Source organism: Diadema antillarum, unplaced genomic scaffold, assembly GCF_040938485.1.
Source record: "Diadema antillarum isolate AM-2024a unplaced genomic scaffold, OU_Dant_1.0 seq00000908_RagTag, whole genome shotgun sequence".
Lineage (NCBI taxonomy): Eukaryota > Metazoa > Echinodermata > Echinoidea > Diadematoida > Diadematidae > Diadema > Diadema antillarum.
This window is the reverse complement of record NW_027271765.1, coordinates 294,250-311,647: the sequence shown is the minus strand read 5'-3', so window position 1 is coordinate 311,647 and position 17,398 is coordinate 294,250. Positions and strand designations below refer to the sequence as shown.

Here is a 17,398-nt window from a genome sequence, read left to right as displayed (position 1 = left end):
GTTCCGCAGGTCCAATTCCGAATCCTTCCTGAGGAGCTTACATCCTTATTTGGCAAGGCAATTTACCCATATGGTCCTATTAAGTGCAGTCACACTTACCAAATATACAGATATGAGTGATAATAACATCGAGTCACCAGTCTCCCAGAGACCTGCGCAAGCACAAACCTATTGCTGAAACTATCAAATTGAATTCAAGAGGATACTTAAATTGTGTTCTTGGAATTCATCATCAATTAGGATGCGCATTGTGAAACGCATTTTTGTTCATTTTGTCCTTGTCTGTTTATGGATGTCGACTTGAACAGGAAATTAGACTTGACCAAACTAAGGCTTAAGTACATTAAGATGATAGGTTTAGATCAAAATTAAATTAATTTTCCCTGTTTCATTTTGTCTTGAAATTGATGGGTTACTAGTACATTACGAAGTAGATGTGCCACTTGAGAGAAATGTGGTTACGAGGGTGTTATAGTATGAATATTTATAAGGGAGTTACCCATTGCGCGTGCGCGCGACGGGCAGGGAGTGTGTGACGAGAGTCTTGGGAAATCACGTACACTTTGATGCACCAACCCAAACGCGTTATCTCCACCGAAGCGAGTTTGTTGATGTAGTCCCACACATATTAACCCAGGAAGTAATTGGAGAGTGTAGCAAGCGCTATCGCTAGAACAGGAATATTAACGAGTAACAGCCGTAGAAAGCCCCGCAGGGTTATCCAAAAGGTAAGCTTTTCTCAGGTGAGATATTCTCAGGTTCACTGCAAGTACATGTATCGCCGAATAATGTAATCATGTCATGTATCGTACCATGCGCAAATAAGCATCAAGTTTTGCATATTGTGAACAGTCGTGGTATTCCTCTCCTACAGAGCTAGAGACTCTGTCATACGATTACGTGTATGAACCGTACTAGTAGTCGCTCCGCATCAGGCACAGTGCATTGCACGGACGCGGAACTGCTAGTGTAGTGCTACTGCTGCGGCTGTCATGGTCGACGCTCTTTCGCAGCGCAGTTCACTCCCTTTGGCATGGCACTGGATGCGATGACTACTCGCTAAACGTGGGTGTTGTAGAACCCCTCTATTTACTGTCCTCAGTGCACGGTATGAGACTTGTGAACATGGGAAATGGTTGGTGTAAAGATGGCAGTAATTTACTAGTAGTAGCCAAGATCATGAATGATTGACTCATTGCGGTGGACTAGAAATTATGCAATTATGCATGGCCTGGATTTCGATAGACCGGCTAGCTAGAGTCTTGGCTCCTCTAGCTAGAGTTTCTAAAAGGTTTAGTACTAAAATTTCTAGTGACTTAGTGTTACTGTACCTCTTTAAATAAACACTACACAGTAAACAGGGCAGCAAAGACCAGTAATGCTTCACAAAAAGTTTTTAACCTTCATGACCTCTTGCCAAACTAGATTTCTAGCTGGAAATTAGCAGGTAAAACTTAAGCTAATAATAATATAAGACGCGGTCCTCATTTTGGACCGCTATTTACCAGTTGTTGTGCACAGAATGGTGAACAGTCATCCTACATCATGTACATTTGTATGTGCAAGTGAAGTTGGTCATGATGTTCAGTCTACTGCAGCCAGATTTCCAATGACTGGTGAGCTCATAGTAGGGCGTCGGTAGCGCGATGCGCTTTGTCATCCCCTTCGAAATTCACGCAAAAGTCGCGAGTTCACAAGTCATCTTTGAACTAGATTTTCTAGGTCTATATGCATCTACAGAACATAAAACTACTTCAAAACATTTTTTACAATAAGAGAAATCAATCATATTATCTTCGATACTAAATGATATCACGAAAGTCACATTTTGAATGCAAAAGCGCTAGCATTTTCAAATAAACTTACGACTACCAGATGCGTTCAGTGCGTGTTGGGCAATGGGCAAACGTAGGGCGCGCGTTCGGTCAAAAAGTGGACCCACAATTTTGGCTTAAAATCACCTTTCGGGCATTTTCGCGGGTTTATCCCGGGAACAAATCTCCATAAATTTGGTATCATATGAAAGCTTGTGGTGGTCTCATTCTGCTTGTCCTACGCCGAGTTTAGATATCAAGACGTATTGCTACCTAAATTCAGATTTGAGCCTAAACATCGCTATAACTCGGCTGTTCCGTCCGACTGTGAAACTGGCCATACCAGTGTAGGAGGATTCAATGGTGCTGAATCCAAAAATAGCATTGGTTTTTCGCTTATTCCCCAGGATAAACCCGGGAAATAGCGATTAAGATACCCTTGTCAGCATATTTTTGTAGTAACAGCATCAGCGAACTAAGCGAGGCGGGGCCTACAAGTCTAGACACGTAGTTACACGCCATGACTCGTGGTTACGGCGCGCACTTACGCAAAGCTCCATACAGTCGAGTCGGTTTTGCATGCATAGGTACGATGTTCAGCCTCCGCACCTAGCTGCTATAGCGCACCGCCGGTACGTAACGTGAGTACCGGTACATGTGCGCGTCTCCATGTACACTGTACTACATATCGCACATGCACTACTACTGTGTGCGCTTTTACTCCGCCGCGCTGTTAGACCTACGTTTGTATGTATGATGGGTCATCGGTCTCGTACGTAAACCCGTGTGTACAAATCGCGTGCGAGTGCAAGTACAAGTGCGTGCCGCGGGATCGAAGCGGGCCTCGCACGTAACACAGCTGGCTGGGTAGGTGTGTGCTAGCTGACAAGGATGCGCGCTTAGCCTTAGAAAAACGCGCGCTTTGAATGTGATGAACGCAGTGAATAGCACCGCCCACTGGAGTGCGCTTGACAGTGAATTTCATTACGCTCGCGACCCACTTTTTCGCCAAGGTTTTGACAGCGTGAGGATGAAAAATACCCTGTTTTTATTTGCTCATAACTTCACTATTATTCATGATTATGGTGAGAAATTTTGCACATGTATTATGTAAAGTATGGACATTATGGATATGTATGTTTTAGTGTGAAATGACTTGTATTTCTCCAGTTGCAAAAATCTACCAGACACCCTACTCATAGAGATATTTACATAATACTGTCGGCCTTGCCTCCAGACAGCGCTGTGCCATGATTGGTACAGCTATGTGATTCTTATGGGTGATAATGTTGATGTGTGCAAATGAATGAAGTTGTATTACAGCACATACAAATCATGTGTGTACCAATCAAGGACGAGATGTACCAATCATGGCACCAAAGAAGGTAACATAAAACCATTTTTGGGGGGCAAAATTTCTGATATTATATTACATTATATTGACACACAATGTTCCAAAAGATACACTCAAGACTTCTATCTATGTTGGAACTATACTATAAATACAATATAGCACAAAAACTGTTAAGTATACCAAACTTGGACATGGTACTACTCTAATTTTGAATTTACTTGTAAATAGTTAAAGGTAAGTTGTAACCCATTCATGTTACCAGAATACTGGTGTAAAGAGATGAAGCAAAAAGGATGTTGGCTGTGATGACGTCATGTTTAGAATAGTTCCGTCAAAATCGGGTTGATTTTCTTTATCATCGATTTACTCGAGTTATCTTGATTTAGAGCAGTTTTCCTCCAAAACCACTCAGTTTTCTTTAAAATTGTATGGTCAACCTACTTTTTGACGGCCATTCTGTTCCCGGGCTTTTTTGGGGCCCCAGACGACGGGAAAGACGAATATTCATCTCTAAGGGAGAGCCGCCTCTTATATGCACCAATATGCTAATTTATATTTTTCCACTGTAAAGTTTGAATTTCATATTTTCCTGACACACTATGACTGAGACATCAGTGGTCATATTACTATTAATGATTAAAGTAGACAATCTCAAAGTGAAAAAAAACCTGCACCAAGGTTCGATCTCCCATGCCAAAATTCGAGTTCGACTGCATGCAAAAGCATTGGTTTGACACGTTGCCAGCGATCAAATTTTGGACAGCGTTAATCCGTTCTATGGTCGAGTTATGAGCAGTTTTGTTTAATATTTAAATGCATGACTGTTGTCTGTCGTGTAACGTTTTATCCTAGATTTTGTCGGCCGTGTTCAACTTCGAGTGCTCAGAAGCGAACTGAACCATACTGAACTGAACTGTCTGCTGTACTGTATTATCAATGATGCTAGATTGGGAGTGTTTGAGCGCTTGTGCTCTGTGGTTAAGGAGAAAATGTACATCATGAGTAATTTTTGGACTTGAGTCAGGGGGGTCACACGTTAAGAAGCAACAGGGTCATGCACCTTATGATGTGCTTACACTACATAAATTACAGTCAACTACAGATGTCCCAATCGAGGAGAATCAACTCTTTGCATTTATTATGACACAGTGCGTGCTGTGCAAATGCTTCTTATGGCAACTTCTGGCCTGGTATGATATGCTTTTGGACCTCTTTGCATTGGACTCTTTGAGCACACTTTGGCACAGTATGGTACATACAAGCTACACTTTTGGAGCACATCCGGAAATGGTCCACTTTTGACATGGTATGGTACACTTTGGGAGTGTTCATATCAAGTGCTCCTCGGCTCTGGCATGGGTATGGAACAGTACGCTTCAGAAGGGCACTTGAACACACCCCTGCAGGCCCTGGCCTAGTCAGGTGTGCGCTTACCATGTGTGACAGTCTCAATTAAATTGTTTTTTATGGTCTGGTCACAATGAGCAAGCTACGATGTATGCATCAAAGTGATGCTTCCAGCTAACTTCCAGCAGGAATTGGCTTTTTCATTATTGTACACTTACACTGTACATGTTATTGCAGATGCAAGGTCATATCTATTATCTGTTTTCTTTTTCCCTATTTACGTGGGTCATGGTGATCAATTGAATTGAAGCTGTCAATCAAAGTGATTCTTCTGGCATGAATTTACTTTTTCATGATTATATGGTCACACACAGACTAGTGTAATTACCGGCTCATAGTGTACAGTATACAGTTTATTTTCTTTTTCTGTATTCCTAAAATCAAATGCATTTCCTATTGTTAATGTTTACATAAATATTAGTATACGCCTACTGCTATTTCATATTATATGGCAAACTATTTCATGAAAAGATAGTCAGCAAGCACAGTAGGGTAGAATAAATTAGGGACTTTCTCTTTCCATAGATTGTTTGCACTGATTTTACAGATTTTACAAATACACCCTTTGTCTACAATTCCAAATCACTTTCTCTTGTGCACCATAATACTAATACAGGAACTTATTGTAGGACCTACACCATAATGGAATGCTTTGGTTGTTCCGCAGTACAATTCTGCATTTAATACACACACATGCTTCACCAGGAAGATGTAATGTGTGCAAAGTTTTTGGCTCTTTGTTTGTTTGATGTTTTTTAACGGTCTTTCAACCCAACAGGAAACAACTCTTGTGGTCGAAAATATTGAATGACAAATTCCTTGATTTTGAAGGGGTCAATATGATACTGTGTAGAATTACAGAATTACAATGTATAGTATGTGTGGGTTGTACAATGTACATTGCAGCTTTCATCTCATCTACCATCCCCTTAGCCCTTTTGAAAGTATTAATTTCATTACTGACCTTACAGCATTTGAATATTTCCCTGATATGTATTGACGGTAGGCCAATAGATAGGGTTATTGTTTACGTGCTGTGTATTGCAGATCCTTTTGTATTATTTTGATCATTTTCTATAGAGAACATGTGTACATATATATGTTAGGAACTTAACAACTGTGATCATTTGCATCTAGAGTATATTTTAACATTTAAGCTTTAATCTGTACCTATTGTAATGAACCAGTAGTCTAAGATCCTGCCAAGTAACAGTCAAATATCATAGCTCTGAGGAAATGTTATAACACTGCAATTTTCCTTGTGATCAGTGTGAATTTGATGGATCATTCTTTTTCTTGAATCATACAGTGTAGATCTATGTGCTTTCCATTGTCATCGGCAAACATCTTTGTGAAAAAGGACATTCCTGTCCTAGATTTAAGATTAATGCTTGATTACAGTATTTCTATAAATCCCCTTTTACCCACAAGTGAAGTGTCCTGCCCCTTTTTTAAAGGAGATAAGCAGGAGATTAGCAAAATGCCAGTCTTCTATGACCTTCAGCCTCTGAAACTTCTTTAAAGTTAAATGTAGCATTATTTGGTAAATATATTCTTTAGTGTCATGTTATAGGGGAATTTTTCATGTCAGTTATGTTTACTATCAGACAATATACTGGTATTACACCTGTACAGTGTTACATTGTATGTCAGCATGCTTACTTGTACAGTGTTGTACGAATGGCAGTGTTGGACATAGCTTAATACGCCATTTTCTGAGAAGTATTTGTGGTTCTGTCTGCAAGTAGACATCAATTCTAAATGGGACTCTCTCTCTCTGTCTGTTCGCTTGACAGAGCAAATTTGCTGGCTGAAACTTATAAGTTACTATTATCGTTTCCACCTCTGTATTCCTGTTTTGATGTAAACGATCATGCAGGTGTAAACAAGTCTTGTGTGTAGTTTCAGGGGTGATGTTGGTCAAGCGCGATGCATTCTCATTCTGATGGTTGTGAAGTATGAGTTGTGGGGACACAATATGTGGGGGGGGGGGTAAGAAAACTTTGCAAACTGGTTCAGTAGACAGTTACACAGTGTCAACATGACCTGAGGGAGTCCGTTACCTCTGCCTGACTGTCTAACCATTGATGGGGCTGCTTCTGGAGTTTTGCCTTCTCAAAAAACTTTTGTTAGGATTAGGGGTAACAATGGTTCCCCTTTTCTGGCCTTGATCGTACTCTCTCCTTTTCATACTCTAAATACAAAGCAAACCAGCGCTTTCTCCTGTTATACTTCCCACCCAAGGTCACTCTCCCTGTAGGGCCCTTGTGCCATTGTGTGCCACCTCCTGATCAACGATTACTAAGAGTGGCCTGCTTTAGTGAATGGGGGAAAGGAAGTAGTTAAAAGTGGAGAAAAATGAAATCAAATTGCATGCCCTGGGCCTTTGCTTGCCTAGCCATGGTAGCTCCACGCCTAGGCCAAGCGCAACACAATTTGTTTGCCTAGACCACTATCCATCAAATAGCTTGCATATTATTATATTATCATCCTACTTGGGATGTCCATTCCTATGTAGGAATTTAATATAAGCCATGTTTTCATTTGTTTCACATATGTACATGGCAAATAAAACATATCAGTAGGCCTACTTGTTTGTGATAATTTTTTATACCAAGACATTAAAAAGGTCGTAGTGTTTTTGTAAAATGCATACCATTTACTTCCATAACTCTCTGAAACCTGTGTTGTACATGGACACATGTCACTGTTCAGGCTCTTCAGTTGTACTTGTAAGCAAATCATCAAAATTTTAAACTTCGAGTTAATCTTCAAACGATAACTTCTGAGAGTGAGAAATTCTTAGAGTGAGAACTAATTTGTTCTATGAATTTTTGCTCTGTGACATCCATATTGCAACATGGATGTCATATACCACTTGTATATAATCAAGATCAAATGTATTGTGTGTGCAGTTTGTGCATCATTTCAGCACAACCGGTTCTGTGGCGCTGCATGGATTTTGCAACGTGACAAGCTCTATGTGGTGAACTCGTATGAATCATAGAAGCACATGTGTTGTGCCTGTGGATGTGGCAGGATTTCAAGAGACATGGGGAAACAGATTCTTCGCCAACTTGGCAAGTGTGGGCCTGCTTTGGGTATTGTTTTAGTCATTGAAAGTGCCGGTGGTTTTAAGAGACTGGGAAGCCCCTAGATCCAAGGCTTACCAATACGTCATTATGTTCATGCTCGGCACAGTGCAAATAAAAGAGAACACATTGTACGTTCAGAAGCTACATGTACACCATCCCAATCTACCCACCCTCAACCCCCTCCTATTCCCCCCCCCCAAAAAAAAAAACAAACAAACAAACAAACAAAAAACAAACAAACAAACAAAAAAACCCAACAACAACAAGAACCCAAACATAAAGAAAAAAAATGCCAAGTACATTGAGTACAATTATGTTATCACTAAAATCCGCTGAAGTCTAGTCCTGCGTATACTCGGGCAGATGTCAATGGGAAATGCATTTTGTAGCAAAATCAGCTCGTCCGCAATGGGTAAATAACAGTCTCAGAGTGGCCATGAATGACCAAGTCTGTCACCTGTTATAACTCCCCTCTTTTTCTCCCTGAATGTCCTTTATAGTGTGTCCTGTCTCGATGAATGTATGTGTACCGATACGGCTGTGTGAGACTAATGTGCGGAAATGGATGGGGAGAGGGATTGGGATGTCGTGTCTTGGGTGCCATGATACCTAGTCATAGTGTGATCATGGAGCTAAAGTACAGTTGTAGCTCCATGGTGCAATTTTGGTGACAACCCTTAATATTAAGACAGCAGTGAAGGATTCTGTCAATGTGCTGTGGTAGGCCCGCTACGTGCAGACTTGATGAATACCGACAGTACATGTACAATGTACGGTGGAAGTGTGTACCCAAGGTTAATATGTGTACATTCAAAATGTGTGTCAGATAAGAGCAGTCAAGGAAAACAAAACACTTTATTGTGAACTCTGCACTCTGCATCCATGCAATTCAAACTTGTACATTGAACCTCCTTCTAAGCTGTCCCATTTTCAACCCATGGAATGCTGTTATCTGTAGAGTTGTTCATTGGCACTTCAGCATGGGGATATCATACAAAAGCTGGCCTGAGTTGGATACAATGTAAATTTGTGAATACCCATAATGAATTGTGTACAACTTTATCACTGTTCTCTATGTATCAGAGTACACATGGGGTAAAGAAAAGTTTTGGTACCTCAAAAGTTTCCCTGAGTTTCCTTGTCTTAGTTTGTGTTTCAGGTTAAAGTACCTTTCATATAACTAACACTGTGAGACTTACTCGCCCCAAAGTGCTCTCATGTCTTAGTAATCATGCAATAATGGTTTCGTACCAGAGCAGAGAGGGCTGTGAAAAATTCGAACGAGCTGTTAGTTTGACTCGACGCGGTACCGCGAGAATCAATATACACGTATTGTATGAAACCATTATTGCATGATTACTAGGACATGAGAGCACTTTGGGGCGAGTAAGTCTCACAGTGTTAGTTATATGAAAGGTACTCTAACCTTAAACACAAACTAAGACAAGGAAACTCAGGGAAACTTTTGAGGTATGGTACCAAAACTTTATATCATCTTTAACTGTCCATTGAGCCTATACTTCAGTGCACATACAAAGTTGTATTTGCTGATGGGCAATTTATTTTTATGCCTTCACAAGTTATGGTTTTTAATGTACCCCCAGCGGGCAATGAATGAAGATCAATTCAAAAGGGCCACCTTCTATCCCTACTCTTCCGGGTCGTAACGTCTTGGCATCAGTTTTAAAAGGGTGTACAGAAAAGGTGTATACATCATGCATTTTAGACAAACAGTATACAGCTGTACAAATATATTATATATCAGGGCTCGACACTAACGGTGGCCCGGTGGCCCGGGGCCACCACAATTAAAAGTCGGGCCACCAAATTTCAAAAAAGGGCAAATTTGGTGGCCCGCCTCGGGCCACCAAATTTTTTTGAAAAGTACGTCAATTAATTCGTAACTTTTTGCGCCGGAAATTAGCAGTTATATTTGTTTAAAGGATGGATGAAAAAGACTGAATGAGTGCCTGAGAGTGAGTGTTGCGAGTTTGTTGAGGTTTATTTATGAGTAGATGTATGTCCAACTTCCAATTCTTACTATGACTGGATAAAACTTAGATATTTGACTCATTAAAAAAAAAACAGGACTTTTAATGTTTTTTTTATTGTTTTTTTTTTTTTTGGGGGGGGGGCCACCAAATTTTTCTCTCGGGCCACCACAAATTTGAAATTGAGGATTTTGGTGGCCCCATCGGGCCACCAAACAAAAAAGTTAGTGTCGAGCCCTGTATATATTTTGTCAAAATGTCACTGATGTCATCCCCGCAGTGAGTCACAAAAACATCACATTCAATTCCTATTGCATTCATATTCATGTATTATCAGGATTTTTTATGCTTCCCAGGATTGCAAAGCTACAAAGTCATCCCAAGAGTCAACCAGTTGAGTCAGCCATGGCATTTGAGTCCCCCCAAGCCTCCTCCCCCCCCCAAAAAAAATACACTTTCAAAGGTGTAAATCTGTAGTGTTACCATTTCTTTTGAACACAATCAAAATTATGTATCATCACAATATCCTTAGACAAAATGTCAGCAAAGAATGAAGATTTTTTGTTAAATCCGGTGTTTATATATCATATCAAGTGGTCATCATAATCCTAACCTTTTGGAAGAATGCACAATATGCACAAAGGTATTATAAATGTAAGAACAAAAACAAAATCAACAAGTCTATAAAACCTGTAAATTCTAGCAAGACAGAAATGGAGAATGCAGGGACCATTTTGATATCAGTTTGCTAACTTTGATGTGTTTAGTTTCTAGAAATACGGGTTCTGTAGCTGCTGTTCTGCTGTGAATGTGCGATTGTGACTCTGCAGGCTTTTCTATTTCTCCCCCGATGAGCACATTTGTTGAGGATCACATCTTTGCAAAGAATGCTCTCCCTCTAGATGGCTTGCGACCAAATTTATAAAATGCACTGTGTTCGTTCGGCTCTTTCTTCCCAGACAGAAGTTGGTACATTGTACATGTCTATGTCATGGTAAATTTCAATACTTTCACTTAATTCCTGGAAAAAAAGTTAACTAAATACAGTGTATTATAAATCTTATTGTTTGTTGCTAGTTCAAATATTTGTTTTTATGTGTAGGAGAAACTGACACTGGAGTACATCTTACAGTTTGTAACTGCCATGAGTCAAAATGCCAAGGTGTTGACGTGCTAAGCCTTTAAGTGCATAACTGGACAGAATGCAAGCACAATAGGTCTGTAAATCTTTTCAAATGTCTCTTGTCCCTAATCTGGCGGGAGAACAAATGCTTTCTGCTGGCAAGGAACTGTGATTTTTGTCTTGTGTGCAACGCGTTCCATTGGCAGGCAGTCAAAACCAGCCTTTGTCGGGATTTTTATAGATTACTCAGCCAGCTTTTTGAAGTTGGAGGCAAAGAAAGCTTTCATCTGATGAATACCAGTGATCTGTCGAGTTGGAAAGCAATGGACGCCCTTCAACAAGACAATCCAACAAGATAATGTGTCACAAACGGGGTTTTCAAGAGCGAGTCACATCGTGTGTAACCAAGCGTGTATGTAAAGCAGCTCCTTTTCACTGAGCAAGGAGCAATTTGGGGTTTTCTGCATCGGTTGACTTTTGAAAATTTGATTTGTCTTGTATGTTTTCTCTTATGCATGGTTCAATGATATCTAGGGTAGGGTTGGGGTTTTCTCTCAAGCAAGCTGTTTAATTGCCTTTGCGCGCTGTGCAAGGAGATCTGTGGGGTTTTTAAAGTTTTATTTTAAAGGACAAGTTTACCTTCATATACATGTGAATTTAGAAAATGAAGCAATATTGATAGAATGCATCAGTGAAAGATTGAGGAAAATAGGACAATCTGTTCAAAAGGTATTAATTTTTTAGTTTTAAAGCAAGGAGCTGCGTGTTTTGGTTGTGAAGACAAATTTGAAAGGCTCATGAGAACACAAATTCTTACCTCACCAATACCTGATTTTCCCTATTACAACGATGTAAGTCAAAGAATAATGGGTAAAGACTACATGTGGTAATTGTTTCTGTTTGCGGTGCCATTAGTTACTCAGCCCATCCCATCCATAAACAGTGCCCATATAAGTACAGCCAGTATTATTCATCCCTCTCCATTCACATTCTCCCAGTTAGGGGATGGGGGTGGGGTTGGGGGGGGGGGGGTGGGGGTGGGGGAAGGGATGGATGCTGCGCACAAGCTGGCCGGAGTACAGTACCAGGCATTTTGACTTGTCTTTCGCATTCACTTACTGACCGCATTCACCGGTGGAGTCAGAATCAGAAAAACAGACAAGTCATTCCAGCGGCCGTCTGCTCGGCGTATTGTGCGATCAGCCTGGTATTTATAGATGCCTGATGGTATTTATTTTGAAATCACCAGCCGTGTAATGCGGACTAGGGTTGAGACTCAGTGAGCAAATTTTGTCTAATTAAAAATTTTCCAAGCTGCAAACAAGGAACTGTGTTGAGATAGAGTATTATTGTGTCCTGGGATTATAAAGCAGCAAATATAATAATATCAGACAGCCTGTGACAGGAGTGTAATTATGAAAGTAGAATTATTACCTCCCTCCTTCCAAACAAACTAACAAACAACAGTAGCAATCAAACAAAATATAAAGGAACAAGTATTGTAAATAAAAAATGAACAGAGATAATTCATTGAAATATCAAATCAGACAATTTCTGTGGTGCATTTAAACATGCCATGTATCCATCTCATTGCATCAACAGTGGCATTGCATACATTGAACATGGTAATTGTGTAAAGGTTTAAGCAGCTTCATCCCACCCCCTTTCCCCCTCCCCAGCAATTTCCTTGATAGGATTGGAAAACTATACTTTTATTTTATGATGTAGCCTAAAAGTGAAAGAAGGAACTTAATAATTTGTATTTCATCAGCTTTTGCTCCCAGACTACTGAATCATTGTGATTATGTTTACACTGTACATTGGGTCTTTGATTTAGCTGGAATATTATACTGGTAATAGTATTCTCCTGTCTCATACATGTATGGATGTATGCATGTGCACTGCAATATGTACAATGTATAAGATAATTGTACAGCCTACAGCATTGTAGTTTATGTAATACACTCTTGTGCTGGTTGCAAACTTGAATTCATTGCCAATTTATAACCTTTGAGTGCAGACTTGTCACATATGTATTTACCATTATCATATTTTCCCTGGCTATCCTTTGCCGTGCTAAGTGATTAAAAAGCATGCACTCAAATGAAGCTCCTTCCCTTTAATTAATCTTTGCATAATACTGTCTAATATGCGCGATACCTGGTATGACATACATACCGGTATGTATAAGTTGTATGAAATTTCGGCATTACGCAGTGCGTATTGTCATGATCTCGTCAGCTACATTGTATGTATGTAACTGGTGCAATGTATCTACAGAATGCCATGTGTGTGTAATAAGAGTACAGATCTGCTGTAGATATGTTCACCATCTGTCTCATTCTGGTGACCCGGAAAGAAGGGCACACAGTCTCATGACTTATTAACTACACTGTTACTGTATGATGGGTTAGTTGAAATGGGCACGACATTGTACTGTATGTGCAGGGTACAATGTGTTGTCATTTTTGTAATGTGTTGGGTGCAGTCTTCGTTGGGTGCAGTCTTCATTGTAAGTTCTGCAAATGACTGTGGCACCCGCGGTTAGATCTTGATACGTTTAATCGTGCAATGGATAATTAGTGATAACATTCTGAACTAGCAATTCAGACACTGCACAGCATAGAATCTTTTTATTCTATCATTGAATCACATGTAAATAAATGAATACTGTGTGTGTGTGTGTTTGTGTTTTATAATCTTAAACACTCTTGTAATTATCAAGTCTAATGAAGCTTGACTGTTCAGAGGACTGTTGATAGCAAATTAGAACACCATCAAAACAAAACAAAAAAATCAGATCAAAGTTAACCTTTGAAGATAGGAAACAATAAGGCTACAAAAGCAGTATTAGTTACAAAATTTAGTGTGTGAATGATGTTTCTTGACACAATTACATGTTGGCAGTATTTTCTAACCCTATTTTTTATGGTTACTGTTGTTGTTTGATGCCTTTGTACAGTAGATTAGCTACAATGTACAATTGTATGTCTTCATTTACATAAAGTATGCGTTGGTCAAAACATGCCGGACTGGTCTGCATTATCAAGGAGGAATGAACTTGACAGGCATTTCTATGTTGGTTTTGTGCTCCCGATTCTCTACTTCTTGGCCTGATATTTGTTTTCAAAGTCACCCGTGTGTGAAGGGAGTAACAAGCGTGCTGCATCACAATTTGATCTGCTAGCAATGTTGACATTGCGGTGGCTGAAATACTGTAAATGCTGCTCACATCCAAGGTTGCCAATACTTGTGCAGTCTGGCTGTCCTCCACGCCACACAAAGTCAAACGCAAAATTGTAATATATCACATTATCAAGTACAGCTATGGCTTTTGAGCACGATCATTACGAAGACATTCATCCTCATAGAAATCATTTGTGAGCACCTTCCCTTCTTCTCCAGTGGCTGACCTCCACAAAAGTTCATCCTTGCATTGCAGCAGATAGTATACTGATCATGTAGCGGCCTGCTCTAAAGGAAGTCATCTTTCTCAGTAATTAATGAACAGATATTTGATGTAATGTTTTCATATCTTTGGTTAGGCTACGAGTGAAGTGATCATGAAATTGCTCTGATAAATATTTCTGTGTGATTGGGAGGCGAGGGTGATGATAGAGCGTTCTTGATGAGTCATTCTGTCGGAATGAGGTCGTCAAGGAGTTTTTCTGTGTTTGCCAGAGCGTATCCTCCAACACGTTTTGCTCTAAAATGGATGTTTATAGCTTTTAAAGCTTGGGTATTATAGTGATGAATTGTCGGTGAATTGCTTGGAAGGTGCTGGATGTTGTTTAACAATGCTCTCACCGGAAGACATTGTAGAATGTATGATGTATGATCTTACTGGATTCTGCAGAAGGCACTTCAGTTTCCATTATTCTACACACTTTTTTTTTTCTTTCTGAGTAAATTGCTTTTGAAGTTTACAGTCTGAAGCAAGTTTTGTAACAAGTCTCCTGTGATGATGAGGAAATTAATCATGGGGCATCATAAAAAATGTTGCCCGTAGTATATTTATCACGTTGTTTATAACAGTAATTAACAATTGAGGAAGTTTCTGTGCAAAATGTATTTATGCCCCCCCCCCCCCAACTGGACTGGGACCTTTAATTGCTGTTACTGTTAAGATGCCGTCACTCCCGCGATGCGCCATCTTGAGTTACGCAGGGCTGCATTTAATTACATAGGATAATGAATCATCGTATTCTCGCACGTTACATTCTGGATGAAGGCCACCATGATGGCACCTACATTTGTACACTGTATCAGACGCATCAGCGTCGAGCTTGAACTCTTCTTACCCACCAGAAAGGGAAATACGTCGGTACTTGCCATGAATCAACCCCCTTTGCTAGAGCCCCTGTGACATTCTGTGCACCGGGCACACATTACATTGCCATCAATGCATGAGAACCAGTCAGGTTATTTGTAACCAGCTTCATGTACATGTACACCATACTGTATGTATTTCAATTTAGTCTAGCTGTTAAAACAACATTTAGATACTACTTTTTATATAAATTTGTTTTCACAATTTGAAAGCAAGTTACACTTTGAAAGATGGAAACTCAAACTCTAGACTATACTGAAACTTTCATTATGAATGGTTGCTAACTGAATTATGAGAAAATTACTACTGAGCATTCAAAACATTACCCTGTTACAGGTATTTTTATTCTTTAGACAGTGATCCAGACATGGAATTCCTGATGAAGGGAAGGGAGGGGGAAAACATGCACTTGTACATGTACCTCTGCTTTATACATGGTTACCATTCCAAAAATTGATCATCTCTCTAAGCTTTTGGTCCAAATTAAGTGAGATATTGGTACTTTCAATACATTGCAAATGTGCTTGTCATGGTGCATTAGGGGCATAATGTAATTCTCAACCTCTTTGTTGTGCGACGTGCATTGAGGCAGCTCAAGTTTACATAGGTCTTGTAAATTTGTGAATTTCGGCCTTTGACTTTCAATATAAACATTTCATACCTCTCACAACAGAATGACGGCATTCACAAGAGAAATACTTGCCAGTGTATGCATCTTTAAAAGGCTTAGATAACATGAACATGTACAAAAGTGTATATTGATTGGGAGATTGCATACCAACTTCACAGAGTTCACTCAGAATAAAAGTAACTTTAAAACAACTTGCTGTCAGTATATACACAAATGTACAGGCAGTGTAACAGGGAAAAATTTGACCCTGAATTTATCAAATTTCACTTGTTCAAAATGATAAAGTTTGAGAAGGTCTACCGGATGTGGATTTTTGATAGACTTGTGATAAGAATACACATTGTGTGTACTCATCTACATCATGGAGCTACAGAGCTACATGTAGTCTCTTACAACCAGTGTGATGATGCAGAGAGTCGTCTCATCTCCCTGAATGATGTGAACCTTTGAGGGGATTGGCTCAGATGCCAAGTACCATCAGCGCCCAATTACACATTGCATAGTATCATCTTGCAAAACTTATACAACATCAAAGGTCGGACTAATTGGACCCGCACGCGGGCTGTGCACAGGATTCGACATCATCCTAGACTTACAGTACACACATCCCTGCACCTGACTCTTGGCTCTGTTCATTATGATCCTGATTGCTAATTGATCACATGATAATGCATTGGTTGATGAAAAAAGGGCGGGGGGGGGGGGGGGGGGGAGGATGGAGAAGATAGGGCAGTGAGTGTACGCTCTCTTTGCTCATGGGAATTAATCTAGTTACATAATTAGATGAGATGAGATCCGGGTTGAGCCGGGATGGAGCCAGGACGGAGCATGACGAGCCAATGCATGGCAGGGCTTGGCTCCTCAAGGGCGAGAAACTCGCTTCTCGATGGTGAGGTACAAATGTACTGCTGAGCGGGCAGAGCCCATGTGTTTGGAAGCCTAAAGGTGCCGCCGAAAAGACAAGATAATGTTCATGCCTCTCTGGGTGTGAGAAGACGAGTTGTGAGATCTCGTCTCCTCGACATCTCATGTCCAAGAAGATAAGAAAGTGTGATGAAAGATCTTGTCTTCAGGTCCAAGAAGACAAAAAAGTTTGATATAAGATCTTGTCTTTTTAAATTTCTCGCATCTGCGAAGGCAAGAAAATGAGATCTCATTGTATCCTGTCTCTTCACTTTCTTGAATCCGAGAAGTCAAGAAGACTAGATCTTGGATCTTGCCTTATTGCCTTCTTGATCCCGAGAAGGTGAAGAATTGTCTTGTTAGTGGCAGTTTTGCTGCACAAGCTTCCATGTACCCTGTGCATGACTCCACTTGAGCTGGAAAGCAGAACATTGAAGTTCCCTTCCCTTCAAGGCAGTGGAGAGTGATAGTTGCAGTGTATATAAATCATTTTATGAATAATGTACAGTTTGATGTGAAACTGAGACAAAGCATCCATAAATCTACATGTACTTTTCATCATGCCAGGCTCTGTAGCATACTCCTTTAGGTAATAGAGCTTATTTTCTTTGTTTGTTATTTAGGCCTATGTATTTCTTTTATTGAAGGTGGTTGGGTTCTATACTGGTGCTTTAAATGCAGTGATATGTTCATTTGTATCAGCATGTACAATGACTGATGCTAAGCACATCTATGTTATTATCTAAAAAC

At 40.0% G+C, this 17,398-nt stretch overlaps 1 protein-coding gene across 1 annotated transcript in view; it reads left to right on the top strand.

The window, feature by feature from the left end:
- Positions 1 to 616: 616 nt before the first annotated feature.
- LOC139741162 (talin-1-like) overlaps positions 617 to 17,398 on the top strand; it is a 188,767-nt gene continuing 171,985 nt past the window's right edge. Inside the window, exon 1 of the mRNA XM_071651752.1 lies at positions 617 to 728. The gene's annotated coding sequence lies outside the window, so the exon portion shown is untranslated. The remainder of the gene's footprint in view (positions 729 to 17,398) is intronic.